At 42.5% G+C, this 17,062-nt stretch overlaps 1 protein-coding gene across 5 annotated transcripts in view; it reads right to left on the reverse strand.

Annotated features, from left to right (window-relative positions):
* Positions 1–3,054, reverse strand: part of FAM126A (family with sequence similarity 126 member A) — a 125,316-nt gene extending 122,262 nt beyond the window's left edge. For 3 of the 5 annotated variants that reach the window (XR_005369539.1, XR_005369537.1, XM_038557084.1), the window contains exon 1: positions 2,833–3,052. The gene's annotated coding sequence lies outside the window, so the exon portion shown is untranslated. Of the gene's footprint in view, positions 1–2,832 lie in introns of all 5 variants that reach the window. The other 2 variants (XM_038557083.1, XM_038557085.1) reach the window with 2 other exon arrangements.
* Positions 3,055–17,062: the final 14,008 nt, after the last annotated feature.

Below are 17,062 nucleotides of genomic sequence, written 5' to 3' on the forward strand. Positions count from 1 at the left end.
TCCTCTTGGAAAGTTACTGACCTCCTGCACTGGGCTAAATTATATATTTCAAAACCGTACTGTGTGCTCCTCACTCTACCTACATCCAAACTGAGTTACCATCTCCTACTCTCCCTTACTACACTAGGCATATCTCTATTCACATGTATCAGATGATATTATAATTTTTACTTATCTGTCTTGTACATCAGAGTAAGTTCCTTGATGACAAGAGTTATGACATTCATTTCTGCCCTAGAACCTATTCAGCCAGGCTGAATAGGGCAGTGCAAAATAAAATTTATTTGATATAATTTCAATTATTTACAAAGTGTAAACTTGATACCCCCCCAAATGGTCCTGATATTAGCATTTTTCAAAGTTTTTAAATGTTCATTTAAAACATTATAAATGTCTACAAAATAAATAGCATGCAACAGGATCCTGAATAAAACAGCTGACTATAAGATATGTTTAAACTCTGTCAAAACAACACCAGTCTAAGAAATGCAACCAGGAATCAGATTTCATAAAATAAAAACACAAAAAAGAATGCATCGCAGGAATAACATACTGACCTAACCGACACCTTATCTGGATGTCTATATCTAAGTACTGTTCATGTTGATAACTAAGAGGTTTTATAATCCCTCTATGGTATAATAATTGTAGTAAATTAAAAAAAAAAGAATAAAATAAGCCAAATTCAGAATTTTTAAATCTAAATATGTGATGGTTTTCCCCTGAGCCACTTTCTTTAAATGAGTTATTTGAATAACTGACTTTAAAGCTACTACTGGGGGATGCCTGGGTGGCTCAGGGGTTGAGTGCCTGCCTTTGGCCCAGGGTGTGATCCTGGAGTCCCAGGATCGAGTCCCACGTCGGGCTACCTGCATGGAGCGTTTCTCCCTCTGCCTATGTCTCTGCCTCTCTCATTCTGTGTCTCTCATGAATAAAATAAGTAATCTCTTAAAATAAATAAATAAATAACTAAAGCTACTACTGGGGCAGCCTGGGTGGCTCAGCGGTTTAGCGCCACCTTCGGCTTGGGGCGTGATCCTGGAGCCCCGGGATCAAGTCCCACGTCGGCTCCCTGCATGGAGCCTGCTTCTCCCTCTGCCTGTGTCTCTGCCTCTCTCTCTCTCTCTCTCTCTCTCCCCCTCTGTGTGTGTGTCTCTCATGAATAAATAAATAAATCTTTAAAAAAATAAGTAGAGCATACTTTAAATAAATAAATAAATAAATAAATAAATAAATAAATAAATAAATAAATAAAGCAAGCAAGCTACTACTGGCCAAGCAGATCCTAATATTCTTTTTCTTTCTTGCCTTTCCCTACACTTAGAAAGAAGAAAGAAAGAAAGAAAGAAAGAAAGAAAGAAAGAAAGAAAGAAAGAAAGAAAGAAAGAAAGAAAGAAAGAAAGAAAGAAAGAAAGAAAGAAAGAAAGAAAGAAAGAAAGAAAGAAAGAAAGAAAGGAAAAATGGTGTTTGGCACCAATATTCATCTTGGAAACCTTGAAGCGTATTAACGCTAAGACAGGAGGTTTAGAAATTGGAGGGAGGTCTAATCTGGGGGTGTTAGGAGAACGTCCTTATGGAGAACAATCCTACTGGGTCTATCACATTGGCTCAAGGTTACACTGATCCTTAGGACTTTATGCAGATAAGATTTTAAAAGCGGAAAAATCTTAAACTGTCAAATGCCACACGAACCCAAGAGGCGGCATATCGGCTCCAAAAAACTACTGTGCGACCCAAAGGACCTAGAATTTGCAAAAGGACGGCTTGGTCCTGCCGCCTGTCGCACGGTCTCGGAAATTCGGAGCTGCGGGTGGAACAAACTGCCCCTACCTGAAGAGCGGAGACTCTGCCAGCCGGGCGTGGAACAGCGTGGTGTCCCGGAGCCCCTCTCCCGGGCTGTACGAGACCACTAAGGGCAAAACCCAGACCTTTCAGGGATGCCTCAACTTAGGGCTGCACCGCACAGTCGCGCACGCGGAAGGGCGGATACGCGGTTCTGCTGAAGCGTGCAAACTTGGGGGGTGGGGGGGGGGGGGTCTTTCGATCGCAACCATTTTCAGACAAAACCCCGACGGATTCTCGAGGAGGCTGAACATCAGCCTCGGAAGAGGCATAACTCCTAGAGGCGGGGGGCGGGGAGGGGGAGCAAGTGCTCAAGAAGGGGGGGCTCTCCAGGGCAATGGCCGAGGAAGGCATGCTGGCTGCTTTCTCGACCTCGGCGCCCTGCGAGGGACACCGGGCTAGCGCTGCTTTCCAAGAGCGGGGGTGGGCGACGGTGACCATTTTGGCCACTAGACGGAAAGCGGCGAGCCCTCCCCGAAGTGGGAGAGGCCAGGCCAGAGCATCAGCTGCGGCGGGATGGGGCGGGGGGGAGGGGCGCGGGGCGCGGGGCCCCCTCAGAGCGGCGGCGGGTCCGGCCGAGGCGGCTGCACCCCGGGCGCGCCCGGAGTCTGGGCTGCTCCTCGCTGGGGCAAGAGAAAAGACCCGGGTCCACGAGCACAAAGCTGCCGCCGCCCCGGCGGTACACGGGCTGCGCCCAACTTCGGGGCGAGCAGCCGCCGGCCGCAGCCCACTCACCCCGCCCGGCCGCTCCGGCCCCTCAGACGCTCCCCAGCGCCCGGCGCCTTCTCGCGCCCACCCGCGGCGCCTCGTGAGGGAACCGTTACCCCCAACGAAGGCGCCGCCCCGGGGACCAGGTCTCGGTCCCCTCCCCGCCGCCGCCGCCGCCGCCGCCGCCGCCGCCGCCTCGCCCCGGCTCCTCCCTGACAAAAAAAGTTACCGGTCGCCGGCCGCCCCGGGGCCCCCGCGTGGGTACAGCGCGGCCCGACTCACCAGAGCGGCTCCCCGAGCTCCACCTCAGAACCTCGACTAGTGTGCCTCGCGGCGACAGCGACCGCGGCTGCTCTGCTTCCTCCCGAGTAGCAGCACCACCTGCCCCCCTTCCTGCTAACAGAACGCGTCCCGGCGAGCCATCTTCCCCCTCCGCTCACTGACTGACAACCCAGCCCCGAGAGCCGCCGCTGCCGCCAGCCGCTCTGACAGGCACCGCTAGGGACCCGTCCCCGGGCAGCCAACCACCACCGCCCCACTCCGGTGCGGCCTATCGCCGTGCTCCGGGGCGGGACCCGAGCAACTTCTTCACCAATAGGAATCTCCCTCTGCTACGCCTGGGGCGGAGCCATGAGGTGGGCGGGAGGGCGGCTTCGGTGGGCGTGGCCCGGTCACGGGGCGTGGTCGGGCGCCAAAGGAAAAGTGATTGACCGTAGGATTTGCATCAGGGCCAGGGAGAGTCCTCGGCTAGCGTCTCTCAGACCCGGGGCCCGGGGCCCGTAGGATTTACCGCTCCCTCAGAAGGGTGTAAGCCTTAACCACAATCACGGAAGATGAACCAACTGATACTTTAATTTCTTGGGCAGGAGGATTTACTTCTCCAGTAATTCGAGTCGCAAAAATTTATTAGAATCTTATCAAATACCAGGAGGGGGGGGAAATGTACATTTTTCCAAAATGGTCATTAAAAACTCTTCCCACCTTATTATACATTGCTTTTGGCCTTGGTCTAGAAAAGGTCAAACACAGTCCCCCAGCTTTCTTTCCATGGGCTGTTTTTATTTTCTCCGCATTTTCTCCCTACTCTTCTTCTTCCAAACACATACTGAATATTTTTTGTGGCTACAAGAAGGTGAGCATATCTGAACCAGCTCCTACATACATAGTCCCTCTGTTTTTGACTTTTGTCAATTCCTCCTACCACATCCCTTTCAAGTGCAGTCAGGATTAATTAGAAGAGAAATGGACATCAATCTGGAAGGCAGGAAGTCGTCCCAGGTTTACACCAGAAAGGGGAAGGACTTCTAAAGTACCAAATAATTTTTTTAAACATCCCAAACACATGAATAACAAGCACATAAATAAGAAAATACTTGATATCAAACAGGCACCAAGCAAACAATCTCAGGTAACCATCAGGGCAGTCAGCATCTCCTTTCCAAGAGGATAGCCAAATTGATGGGTGAATAACAAAATACAGTGAGAGGGCAATAGCGCTAGGTTCAGTGAGCAAGGGAAACCCAGAGGAAGAAATTATTGTGTTTAGGAAGGCAAAGATTTTCACAAGGAAGGTAATGTTTGAGTTGGATATTAAAAGGTAAATAGGAGTTTGCCAGAGAAGAAAGTCAAAGGGCATTTCAGTAAAAAGAAACATCATATTCAAAGGTATGGAGTTGTAAAAGCACACTGAGTGATCGGGGAACATTGAGAAAGTAGGTGGGACTGAAGGTGAGTAGCAGCCAAAAATTAAAGTAGAGCAAAAGGTTGAGATGAAATTGTAAAAGGCCACATGAGCTACACTAAGGTATTTAGAAGAGCACTGTTCAACAGAGCTTTCTGCAATGATAGAAACATCCCGTATTTGTATTGTCCAATATAATAGCCACTAGTTACATAATATGACATAGCTAAGGAACTCTTTTTTAAGAAAGGCAGACTGCCACCTACAGCGCCTCATTTGAACGTGTCTGGAGTCTTAGAAGCTTAACTACCCTACCTTCTCCTACAAATGGATCTTGAGAGCTTGTTTGTAGGTTCTAGCAGGAGAGCACAGCTATTGGAAGAAGGATCTTCCTCTATCACGGCAAGTTGTCCTCTTCGACCTACGTTCAGCTTTGGGAGGGGAACACATGGAATGGTGAGGGAGGAAGGAGACACCCACCCAGCCAGACAGATCAACCAAATCAATCCTGGCAATCATTAGGATGACAGATGTCACAGCCAGATTGTTCTGACATCAGGAACTGACTTGTTGGGCAGCCCGGGTGATGCAGTCGTTTAGTGCCGCCTTCAGCCCAGGGCCAGATCCTGGAGACCTGGGATCAAGTCCCATGTCAGGCTCTCTGCATGGAGCCTGCTTCTCCCTCTGCCTGTGTCTCTGCCTTTCTCTCTCTGTGTCTCTCATGAATAAATAAATAAATAAAATATTTTTTTTTAAAAGGAACTGACTTGTTTATCTGGGTTTTAATCACTTCCGTATTGGACATCTCAGGTTTACACTTATTCTGCAGGCAATGAGGGACCAACAAGAACTTTCAATCATGTGGACAACTCAATCAGGTTTCTCCCAAAGGGTGAGAATCCTGAAGACAAGGTATAGAATGTCTGTTCTCTTGAAGGGGAATCTTGACAGATCAGAGCAAGGTGCTGGAAAAATAATTCAGGTCAATTGGGCCAGAGCCCGACCAGGGAAAGTGTTTGCCCAAAGGAATAGGGACAGGAAGATCCAGAAAGTATGTTATACTCTGACATCTTAAAGAATACAAGAGGTCAAAACCTGAGAAACTGAATTTTTCCATCAAGTCCTGGCGGAATAGGGAGTAGAAGAGTGAGGGAACAGAGGGGGAAAAGGAAGCTGAAGGGTCACCTAGAGTATATAAAACAGGAAGAGAGCAAGAATGAGCAGAGTAAAAGCATACAATTAGTTTTACTGGCCATTGGCCATGTGAGCCACTGAGGCGTTGGCCTGATTTAAAGAGCCAATGAGTCTGGAATCAAAAAGGCATAGTAGGACCAGGCAAGGCTCCAGGAGAAATCAAGACCTGAACCACACCTGTGGAAGCGAGGATGGAAGGGAGGCAGAGGTATCTCTGACTTCCTATACACTGTGCAAGGCCTTCAGCTTGTCAAAGATACAAAGTAATGCTAGAAGCTTACAGTGTAAGTAGCTGAGTAACACAGAAAAAAAGTGGGATTAATCTATTTAACACAACAGAAGAGATGACACAAAGCAGTGCATGACTGATGCATTGCTGAGATGATTTTCAAGGCAATCACTGCTGTTACGAGTTCAGAAGAGAAGCAAGACCTCTCATTGATCGGGGAAGGCTTCATAGAAGAGGTAAAAACCGTGCTGGATCTCAAAAAACGGTTAGGAATTTGAATCAGAAAAAAAAAAAAAATGTGTGAGGAGGAAACTTTTGGAATGCCTGAAAAAGGAATAGAAGAGGGGAAGAAAGCACAAGCAACGTACCCAGGGCCCGTGCCTGGCAAGCTAAGTGGGGTGGGGGGTGGGGGAGGAGTTGGAAATTTGCCTTGAAGGCAAATGCAAATGTTCAGAGTCTGTCTTCTTGCCTAGTGGCTTCCTGTCTGCTCCTTAGAATTTTCCTTAGGATGCCTTTCAAAAAAAATGCCTGAACCACACCCACACCAAATAAATCAGAAAACTGGAGGGAGGGGCCTAGAAATAGGGTTTATTTTAAAAGCTTTCCAAGTGATTCTAATATAAAGCCAGAGTTAAGAACAGGAGAATGACATCAAAATATTTTACTAATGCTAAATCAGGACTGTGCATAAAATGGGCTGACTAGAGAGAGAGAGACAGAAGGCTGCCTATGTATGTATCTTTACATATTTGTTTCCTTTCTGCAAAAAGACAGGAAGCAGTTTTTTGCTTGACTTCACTTCCTGTTTTATCACCGTGGTGAGATAATATAGAAGACAATTTAAGTCTTCCTTCTAAGTCAGAATAAAACCAAAACACAAATTTATGTTTGTAATCCACTCTGCATCACAATTTGTACATATAAAAATAATTCCCAACAATAACAGTCTGCAGTTAACTATTACACATAACCATTTATATTTTAGCAGCAAAGTGCCAGGAAAATGCCTGAGAACATTCTGTTTCAAAAGGGAAATGTTTTTAACCCGCTTCCCTGAAAAATATTCCAGACCTTCCCTACCCATCTTTGCTAATCTCTAATATCTGTAGACACAATTCTCTATTAACTATTAAAATGTATTTACCTCTTGCAAATAAGCTTATTAAAATGCCAGGTAAGGGGCACCTGGGTGGTTCAGTTGGTTAAGTGTCTGCCTTCGGCTCAGATCATTATCCCAGGGTCTTGGGATTGAGCCCCACATTAGGCTTCCTACTTGGCGAAGAGCCTGCTTTTCCCTCTCCTGCCTGCCACTTCCCCTGCTTGTGCGCGCACTCTCTTTCTCTGTCAAATAAATAAATAAACCTTTAAAAAGTAATAAAAAGAATAAAATGCCAGTTGAACATTATAAAGCATGAACATTTCCCCCATAATATTAAATTTAAGGAACTTTAAGAAAGATTTAGCTCAAATATATTTCTATTAGAGTCAGCTGGGAAACAGCTAGGTAACATGACTATTTTTTTCCATCTTTATTGTTATATAATTGACATATAAAGTTGTCTAAGTTCAAGATGTACTACATGATGATTTAATATACATATATTGTGAAATGGTTACCACAATAAGGTTAGTTAACACATCTTTGACCTCACTGGTTTCCTTTTTTTTTTTCTTTTTTTTTTGTGGTGAGAACATCTGAGATCTACTCTTTCAGCAACTTTCAAGACTACAGTACAGTATTATTAACTATAGTCACCATGCTATACATTATAGCCTCAGTTCTTATTCACCTTACAGTTGGAAGTTTGTACCCTTTGACCAACATATCCCCATTTCCCCCAACCTCTAACCTTTGACAACCACCAATCTATTCTCTGTTTCCATGTAACATGACTATTTTAAACAAAAGGGTCAGGAGAATTTTGTCTTGAAAAAAAAAAACATGAAAAATATGTTACTTTAGTGGTATATTTTTAAAAAATTTTTTTTTAACTCAATACAAGAAGAATGTGCCTAAGGTCATTCTGTCTGCTGTGACAGATTATGCTTCTAAAACAACTACTCCAGCCAGCACCCCTAGCTAAGGCAGCAGGTTGAGGCATGGTCTGTGCCTTACAATCTCCTTCATAAAACCATAGAACCTGCGGCAGCCAGGCCTAAAAGGTGACCTGATAAGAACACTCCACTCAAACAGGGATGGTGGTGACTGTCTATACCCATTCTCTTTCAAGAATTTGAACTGGAAGTGTGAAGAGAAAATCACATAGTGGGAGCAGAAATTTTATTAGAAAGACACCCTAGAAGCCCTAAGAAAGGCAAGTTATGAATAAAGTGAAGCCATTAGGCAGAAAAGAGACATAGAAGATGAAGTAATTGGTAACAAGGGACAGTAGAAGTAGAGACAGAGTAGAATGAGTCACTGTATAAAGACAGAGATCAATGAAGTCCTGCTGTCAAGGGGATGAGATAACCCATTCCTACAGCTGCACTGAATCAAACCAATTCCCATCTGTGTTCAACATCTGTGAGGTCCCAGCTGTTCCCAGAGTCCTTAAGATTCCCATCAGCATCACTTAAAATATTCTAAGTAAATTATTGTACCTTTTAGTCCTGTATAAGCCAAAAAGTAGACTCCCAGAATTGTGGACCATGTGAAAGAAGCCAGGTCAATTGCATTTTACAAAGAGAACTTTATCCTCAAGGTTGGTTACGAAGTTTTCTAGAAAAAACATCCCAGGAAAAAAAAAAAACATCCTCCACATCTTAAAAAAAAGATTCATAAATTAAAATTAAAATTGCAATGTCTTTATAACAAATATTTTGAAAGGAAAAAGTCTTTTTTCTCTTATCTCTTACTAGTGGAGCCAATGTAGCTCCTATTTATGAGAAAGCCATAGAGGCAGGCAGGGTGGAAAACCTAATGACTAACTGCTATACTGAAGTGATATGGAATTGAAAAATGTCCACATATATCTCCCAAGACATTTTATTAACCAATGTCTTCTAGAAGAATTATTTTTGGGAGAGTCTTGTTATGTAGCTTTTATCAATTGAAAAAAATATTTTATGACAAGGGAAAAAGATGATTAAAAAACTGCATATATGACACGATCACAATCTTCAAATGTTCAGGTCAGGAGAATATATCAGCAACATAGAAGCATGGAGAAATCATGGGTGAATTTTATTTTCTTCTTCATACATATTTTCAATTTACCAAATGTTCTACAATAAAACAGGTACAGTTTTATGACCAAAAAAAAAAGGAAGTGCATATTATTTTTTTTAATGAACAGACACCAGACAGTATACTGCCTATTGTTAATTCTACCTAAGTAAACCTCAGGTAAACATTCTTCCCTTTACTTGTAGCCAATGCATTATTCAAAATTCTCTAAAGTGCTGTCATAAATTCTGCAGAGAAACTCTTATTACTGCTGACAAGCAAAAGACTTCACTAGTATTTAGTATAAAAGCACAGACTTGTATGTAGATTTTTCTCTTCTAAATGGAGACCCAGAGAACAGAAAACACAGAAAAAAAAATCTATAGATATCTGTGAGAAACAGTGACACTCCCCACTTCCTCTCCACTGTCTCACCCCAGAGGAAGTGGAACTGTGTTTTGTCATCTGTGGGTCTCCCACAATAGTAAAATTGCTTGGCCCACGGAGGAACTTCAGAAACACAAAGTTAAAGGAGAACGTGAAATTTGGCAGTTTTCTCTCCAGTCTCAGTTTGGTTTATGAATCATTTTCAGATCCCATAGGCCAAATGGAAACACAATTTCTCCCCTTTCTGACCACTCACTGTATTCATCAGATGCAAACTCTTTCAGCTATATTCAGTGTAACACTTAATTGTGTATCACCTGTGTATTTCCACAATTGTTTCTCCTGTGTTAACCTCATACCCAGAGAGTAGAGACAGCAATTGGGCCACATGTTTCGTTGGTTTCCTTGCCAAGAGGTACCCCTGAAGCAATTCAACAAGCACAAGTACTGGTTGAAGGGTAAATGAACCTGGGAACTGAAAGCCCAGTTACAAGGACAGCGATGAAAAGGAATGGCAGAAAGAGGCACAGACCCAAAGAGTCTGGCCAGTGCATTTACTTTGGTCTGTAACTCTTGAGTTTAGAGAGTTCAGTGTATGAGTAATACTTCCATTTTTCAATTTTGTTCTCATCTACTTAGTCATCATCACCACACCCTGATATTTATGCCAAAAAAAAAAAAAATCCAGTGAGCGAATTCAACATCATCACTGATGTTCAGTAAGGACAAGCCCAGCACCTGTTTCTTCTACCATGTTGAATCGACTCAGCCTGCCATCAGGCTGGTCTTTCTTGATACCTGCTATGCTAGTCCAGAACCTTGTCTGGACTTCTCTGCTCACCCGAGGCAAGTCCTCAACACAGGCTTGGAATACATGTTCAGGCCCAATTATCAATACTATGTTATTTAAAGGGTGTTGTCTCCAAACAAAGAACAAACAAACAAACAAAACCCTCTGGCCGAACCATTGTACTAATCCCTAAAAATCACTTTTTTTAATGTATGTCTTTTTGTGGATAAATATTGTTTTTTTTTTAAGATTTTATTTATTTGAGAAAGAGAGTAAGAGCACACAGAGGCAGAGGGAGAAGCAGACTCCCTGCTGAGCAGGGAGCCCAACTCAGGGCTCGATTCCATGACCCCGAGATCATGACCTGAGCTGAAGGCAGACACTTAATGACTAAGCCACCCAGGCAGCCCCCCTAAAGTTACCCTTAAGAATTTTTTTTTAAAGATTTTATTTATTTATTCATGAGAGACACACAGAGAGAGGCAGAGACATAGGCAGCAGGAGAGGAAAGCTCCATGCAGGAAGCTCAACATGGGACTCCATCCCAGGACTCCAGGATCATGCCTGGCAGGCAATCAACCGCTGAGCCACCCACGCATCCCAATAATTTTTTTTCAAATTTGAATTTCACCAGGAAGAGAAGTCATATCAGTCATCAGAAAATTAGCAAAAGTTAATTGATCATGTCCCCAAGAAGGACAGCAGAGCTGTAGGAAAGAAAATAGAGAGGGCAGAAGAAAGGATGTAGATATAGACTGAGCCTGGGACAATACCTAGGAAGGTCTCTCACTTTGGAGACCATGAGCAGTAAGACAGTACCAGGAGCTGAAAACAATCAGAAGAACTATTGAAGGAAATAAGATATCCTGAAAGGATCAAGGAGGAGCAGGCTCTGTTAACTTGGATCAGTTCTCCAGCACTGCAACTGTATTTTTTTTTAAATTGAAGTGTAGATACACGTAGAAAAATAGATAAAACAGAAATATGATTACATCAGCAGATTGTCACAGGTGAACCCTGCAACCACTGAGCCAGGTCAAGATAAAGAACATTGACAACCATCTAGAAGCTCCACTGGGCCTGCTTTCAGTTACCACTCCCTCCCTCTTTTCCAAAGCAACCTCAGCTTTGACTCCCATTGTTTTCATGTATCCATACCTATTACATTTTATATAAATGGAATAAAAGAAAATATATGCTTTGAGTCTTTTATCTCTCCATATTTTTTTCTCTCCATATTATGTTTGTGGAGCCCATCCATATTTCTTGTTGTGATTATATTCTTTTTCATTTGTGTGTTATTCTCCCATATAAATATGCTATAAAGTATCTGACAATTCTATAGCTGGTGACATTTGGGTTGTTTTCAGAGGAGGTCAATTAACTACAAAAAATGCTTCTGGGAACAGTCATGTATATGACTCTCAGTATAGGCATGTTCATTTTTGTGGTCTATATTCAAGAATGCAATCATTGGGTCTAGGGTCAGCATATGCTGTTCTTTGCATAATGTCAAGCCATTTTCCAAAGTAATTGTATCATTTACACACCCATAAGTGAAATACAAGAGTTCCAGTTGCTCCACATCCTTGTCAATATCTGTATTACCAGTCTTTTAAATTCTAGCCAACCTGGTGGGCTTGTAAATATATCTCACTGTGGTTTTAATTTGCCTTTCCCTAATGACTAATTCAGACCTTTCCATGCTCTACAATTCTCAAGTATCTCTGCATATTTGTTTCTTTACAAATCACTGCTCACCACATTTTGATTCAGATTGAACACTCTTTTTTTAATTGAAATATAATTGACATATAACATTGTATAAGTTAAGATGTATATCATCAAATATATACTTGATATATTTCCATATTGTAATTTGATGACTATTGTAGCTACAGTTTGTACTTCCATCATGTCACATACTTATCATTTCTTTTTTGATCCAGACTTTTAGCAAGTTTGATGATTATAATAGAATATTGTTGTCTAGGGGATCCCTGGGTGGCTCAGCGGTTTAGCGCCTGCCTTTGGCCGGGGGCACGATCCTGGGGTCCCAGGATCGAGTCCCACGTCGGGCTCCCTGGATGGAGCCTGCTTCTCCCTCCTCCTGTGTCTCTGCCTCTCTCTCTCTCTCTCTATCATGAATAAATAAATAAATAAATCTTTAAAAAGATAAAAGAATATTGTTGTCTATATTCACCACACTGTGCATCAGATCTCCAGGACCTATTTATCTACTAATTACAAGGTCAATAATTAGTTATTAGGTCCCTACTGTGAACCAAAGACTATATGTGTTAATTACCTAGATGTGCCTGGCCTGAAAGTGCCAGTGAGAGATTCTGGATGAGGTGACTTCTGGTCATCCTGCTGTTTAGCTCCAGTATATTGTCACTCACATTATTGAGGTAACACTTCTGGGAGAAGAATGTACCAACAGAGGCTGGAGCAGTGGGACAGGAAAAAAGTTAAGTACAAAGAGTGAAAAACAGCTGAGTTTTCAAATTTTATATCTTGAAAATAGTTGATGGTAGTTTCTCTAGCTAAATAACTTAACCTATTAGCAATAAAATACGATGATGATTAATACCAGTTCAGATAATCCTAGTTCTTATAAGCAAGGAAAAAGTGAACTTTGACAGGTGTTTGGTCATTGTAAAATAAAAATCTCCCAGAAAGATCTTTATTTGAATGACTCATAGAACAGGTGTTCTGAAACTGTGGGTGAACCTCTAGTAATATGGAGTTCTATGAGAGCCAAATTCTACCTGGCAGAGGTTTTGGGTTTTCCCCTATTTTCCTATTGGCAACAGGAGCTGATGAGAAGCTCTCTTCTGTTTTATAAAGAGGCTATGAGGGGCACCTGGGTGGCTCTATTGGTTATGTGCCTGACTCTTGATATTGGCTCAGGTCTTGATCTTAGGTCATGAATTCAAGCCCCATGATGGGCTTCATGCTGGTTATGGAGCCTACTTAAGAAAGGAGGGGAGCTTGTACTGAGAATTTCAAACCTCTGCATCTCAACCAAGAGGTGGTAGCTAGATTATCTTCCCCCTGCTGCCTCTGTCACAGGTTGACTGGAGTCTATGAATACCTCATCATGGACTCTCTCTAAATATGGAGAATCTCTAAATGTGGAAGCAGTGGCCAGGAATGAGAATACGGGGAGAGTATTTGAGAAAGGGTAACATGTTAACACACTAACAACTCTGGGCAGTTAGACATGGTTTTATTTAGCAGATCTCCTTTTGAAATCTCACTGACAGGGAAACCCTAAAAGACACAAGGGCTTTGATGATCAAAGGGCAGTCGGAAATGCTGGGCCACCTTCAAGGAGGCCATACTCAAGTTGTGGGTGGAAGGGGAAAGACTAGCTTCTGGCTAATCTGGGAACTAGCTCATGACAACAGGAAAGAAATGAACCTTGGATGGAGTGGCCACCAGGAGACTTTAAGACAAAGATCAACCATTTCCCAATTTTCCCTAAGGCTGACCCTAAAGTATTGAAACCTAAAGTGCCCTGCATTCTCTGGGAGGCTAATGCCACAACTGAACCTAATAATAGATGCAGGATTTCAACCATGTTAATTATCCATTCAGACTGTCACACAACACACCTATGGTACATTTGGAAGGATCAAGTTGACCTCTCCTGGTGAGCCAATTTTTTCTTATCCATTCAGCTTGCCCAAGGAGATGTATCTGGGCATGAATATAGTCATATTTTCATTTCTGTACATTGTGCGCCTTATTCAAATGAATAGCCCAGGGGTACCTGCATGACTCAGTCGGTTAAGTGTCTGCCTTTGGCTCAAGTCATGATCTTGGCGTCCTGAGATGGAGCCCACCTGGGGCTCCCAGCTTAGCAGGGCATCTGCTTCTCCCTCCCCCTGTTCTTGTGCTCTCAACTTGTTCTCTCTCTCTCCCCCCCTTCCCTCTCGTACTTCCCCCCAAATAAATAAAATCTTAAAAAAAATGAATAGCCCAGTGTTGGTAGCATATGTCTGCCTGGAGAGGAAATTTTCATCTGTATTTTTCCTTCTCTAAAAGACACAGGAGATGTGAGAAATTGAATTTTGAGGCAGAAGTAAAACAACGAGTGGACACAGAGGGTCTGAAATACGCGGAGTGGTAGAGTGGAAAACACACATCACAAAGCTAGAAGTCACGATTGGGCTGAAACCTTACATTGATCTTGTAAGATGTGTGACTTTGTTTTTTTTGTTGTTGTTTTTAAAGATTTCATTTTTTTTATTTTTATTTATTTATGATAGTCACACACAGAGAGAGAGAGAGAGAGAGGCAGAGACACAGGCAGAGGGAGAAGCAGGCTCCATGCACCGGGAGCCCGACGTGGGATTCGATCCCGGGGTCTCCAGGATCGCGCCCTGGGCCAAAGGCAGGCGCTAAACCGCTGCGCCACCCAGGTATCCCAGATGTGTGACTTTGAATAAGCTTTGTGGTTCTCAGTTTTCTCATCTATAAAATGAGGGGACTGACCTCTGATCCAAAATTAAAATTTCCTCTTTATTGACATATTGGATTCTTGTTCAAAGTTTTTACCCAGATGTTAGAAGTGTGGCAAAGAGTCCTGGTTATTCTCCATTTCCTCCCCAGAGCCTTTCTCTGGGTGCCCAAGTGATCTTACTATTCATACTACATACAGCTCCTGGACTCCTTTGCTCTCTGATTCTCATTCTGACCTGTGGAAGATACTTTGGGAGAACTGGAGACCGAAAGAGAGAAGAGAGGGAAAGAGAGAGAGAGAGAGAGAGAGAGAGAGAACTGTTTCTTTCCTACCTCCTTTCTGTTTGGGTGTCCTATATTCACAAGTCCAGCTTCTATGGGGCAGTCCATCCTCCAGCAAACACCTTTCCTTTCCTTGTCTCATCAGACCTATTAATGGTAATAGCTTCTCACTGTTGCTAGTCCCTGGGTACTTCAACTTCCTTGCTGGCTCCCTTATCCATGCCCTCATCTCTGTAAATACTCCCTTTACTAAAACCTCTTCTAATGAATGGGGAATTCAGTTTCCAATCAGATTGCCAGTTTATGCAAAAGGGAAGCGATGAATTACAGAACTTCACAAGTCCCCCATCTCCCCAACTTCATACTATTATTCTTTTTTCCAGAGAATGATGGAATCTGATGGATGTATTTACTGAGAGGAGGGAAAGTTATCCAGAGTGAAGAAATTTCCCTCTTTTTGCTACTTATACTACTATTTACCAAGTGGACTTCATCAGTGCAGCAACTCACAACAGTATGCGGCTACACACTTCACACAAAAGAAATCCAGGTTTCGAAATAGTTAAGGTATTTAGCTAATATAAATGCCAAATTGTGCAATCCAAGTTCCAAAGACCATTTTCCTCCCTCTCCACACCTCCTCCTCCAAGAATTATTGGACAAGACTTTGAAACATGACAAGATTAAGCAGGCAGTTTCCAAGTTTTCCCTTTCATTTTGCATCCAGGATAAACACGATTCATGACTTTAATTTTTTTTTTTTTTCATGACTTTAATTTTTATACATTTTGGTTTCAGTAAGGAGTTGGCAGTTTTTCAGAAGGGCCATGCCAAGTTTCACTTATTCACTGAAATATACATTTTTTTTTTTTCCTTCCTTCCTGGTTATAACCTTCTTCCCTATGTCTTCTTCCTTTCTCCCCTAGTCATTGTGGATCACAGCCACTATATCAGGCAGGAATGAAGGGGTTTGGGAATTGGATTATCTATTATACCTATCTCAAATTTAACTAGAAATGTCTGTGAGGTCTGAAAACTAGATGTGTTGAAGATGCAGAAGATTGGCAGGGAGGTGGGGAATTTGCCATTGTGGAGCTTTTGAGCACCAGAGAGCTTTGATGTGGAAGGAGGAATGAAAAAAAAAACTTTTTTAAAAAATTTAACTTAATTTATTTACTCATGAGAGACACACAGAGAGAGGTAAAGACACAGGCAGAGGAAGAAGCAGGCTCCTCGCAGGGACCCTGATGTGGGACTTGATCCCAAGGACTAGGATCACGCCCTAAGCAGAAGGCAGACTCTCAACCGCTAAGCCACCCAGGCATCCCAAAAAAAAAAAAAAAAAAACACTTTTAAAAGCAGAAATAGCTTGGATCAGACTTCCCTGAAATGTGTGCCATGGAACCCTAATACTGTACCTCCTCTGGCGGTAGAGGTGGGAGGGCATTATGGTCAAATAAGTTTGGGACATAACGTGAAAAATGTGGCACCTGATTGGAAAGCCCCAAAGCACATTAAAGGCATAGAGAACTTCTGTAGTCAAGGATTGTGTTTCATGGTTCAATTCCCACATTTCTCCTCAAATTTTTTAGTCATGGAAACTTTTTAAATAATACCTATTTATTCTTTTATGGAAATATGAAGGAACAAACTTTGAGAAAGATGGTGTGTCACAGTGCGAGCAGAAACCCAGGTAATAAAAAGAGAACATGATTTCTTTTTAAAGATTTATTTATTTTAGAAAGAGTGTGCATGAGTAGGGGGAAGGGCAGAAAAAGAGAGAGAGGAAACAGATTCACTGCTGATCCCAGGACCCTGAGATCATGACTTAAGCTAAAAGAGTCAGATGCTTAACTGACTAAGCCACTCAGGCACCCCTGAGAGAATATGATTTCTATCTTCACCACCTCCTACCTTCTGAGCAATGTGGCTCTTGCCCTGGGATCCAAAATCAGACTGCTGTTTTTTTCCATCCCAATGAACATTCTAGCTGAAAATGGTCTGTAGTACCAGACTGGCAAATGTTAGGCATTCTGCAAATGTTTGTTGAATGAATTAATAATTGAATGAAATAAGAAAATCCCTGTGGAGCCCTTAGCATAATGCCCAACACAGACTAAGTAGCAATAAAAGCTGTTATTACAATTCATCATGATCTTTGGTTTAAAGGAAACAGAAAAACTCAAAACTCGTTATTGGCCACCTCCAAAATAACTTCAAGACTTAGACAGTCTCTGTCCCCAGGTAATATACATTTTCTGAAAGGGAACTAATTGATTATGCCACAATAAAATAACCTTCCACAGAGAGAAG

The sequence above is a fragment of the Canis lupus genome, chromosome 14 (genome assembly GCF_011100685.1).
Source record: "Canis lupus familiaris isolate Mischka breed German Shepherd chromosome 14, alternate assembly UU_Cfam_GSD_1.0, whole genome shotgun sequence".
Lineage (NCBI taxonomy): Eukaryota > Metazoa > Chordata > Mammalia > Carnivora > Canidae > Canis > Canis lupus.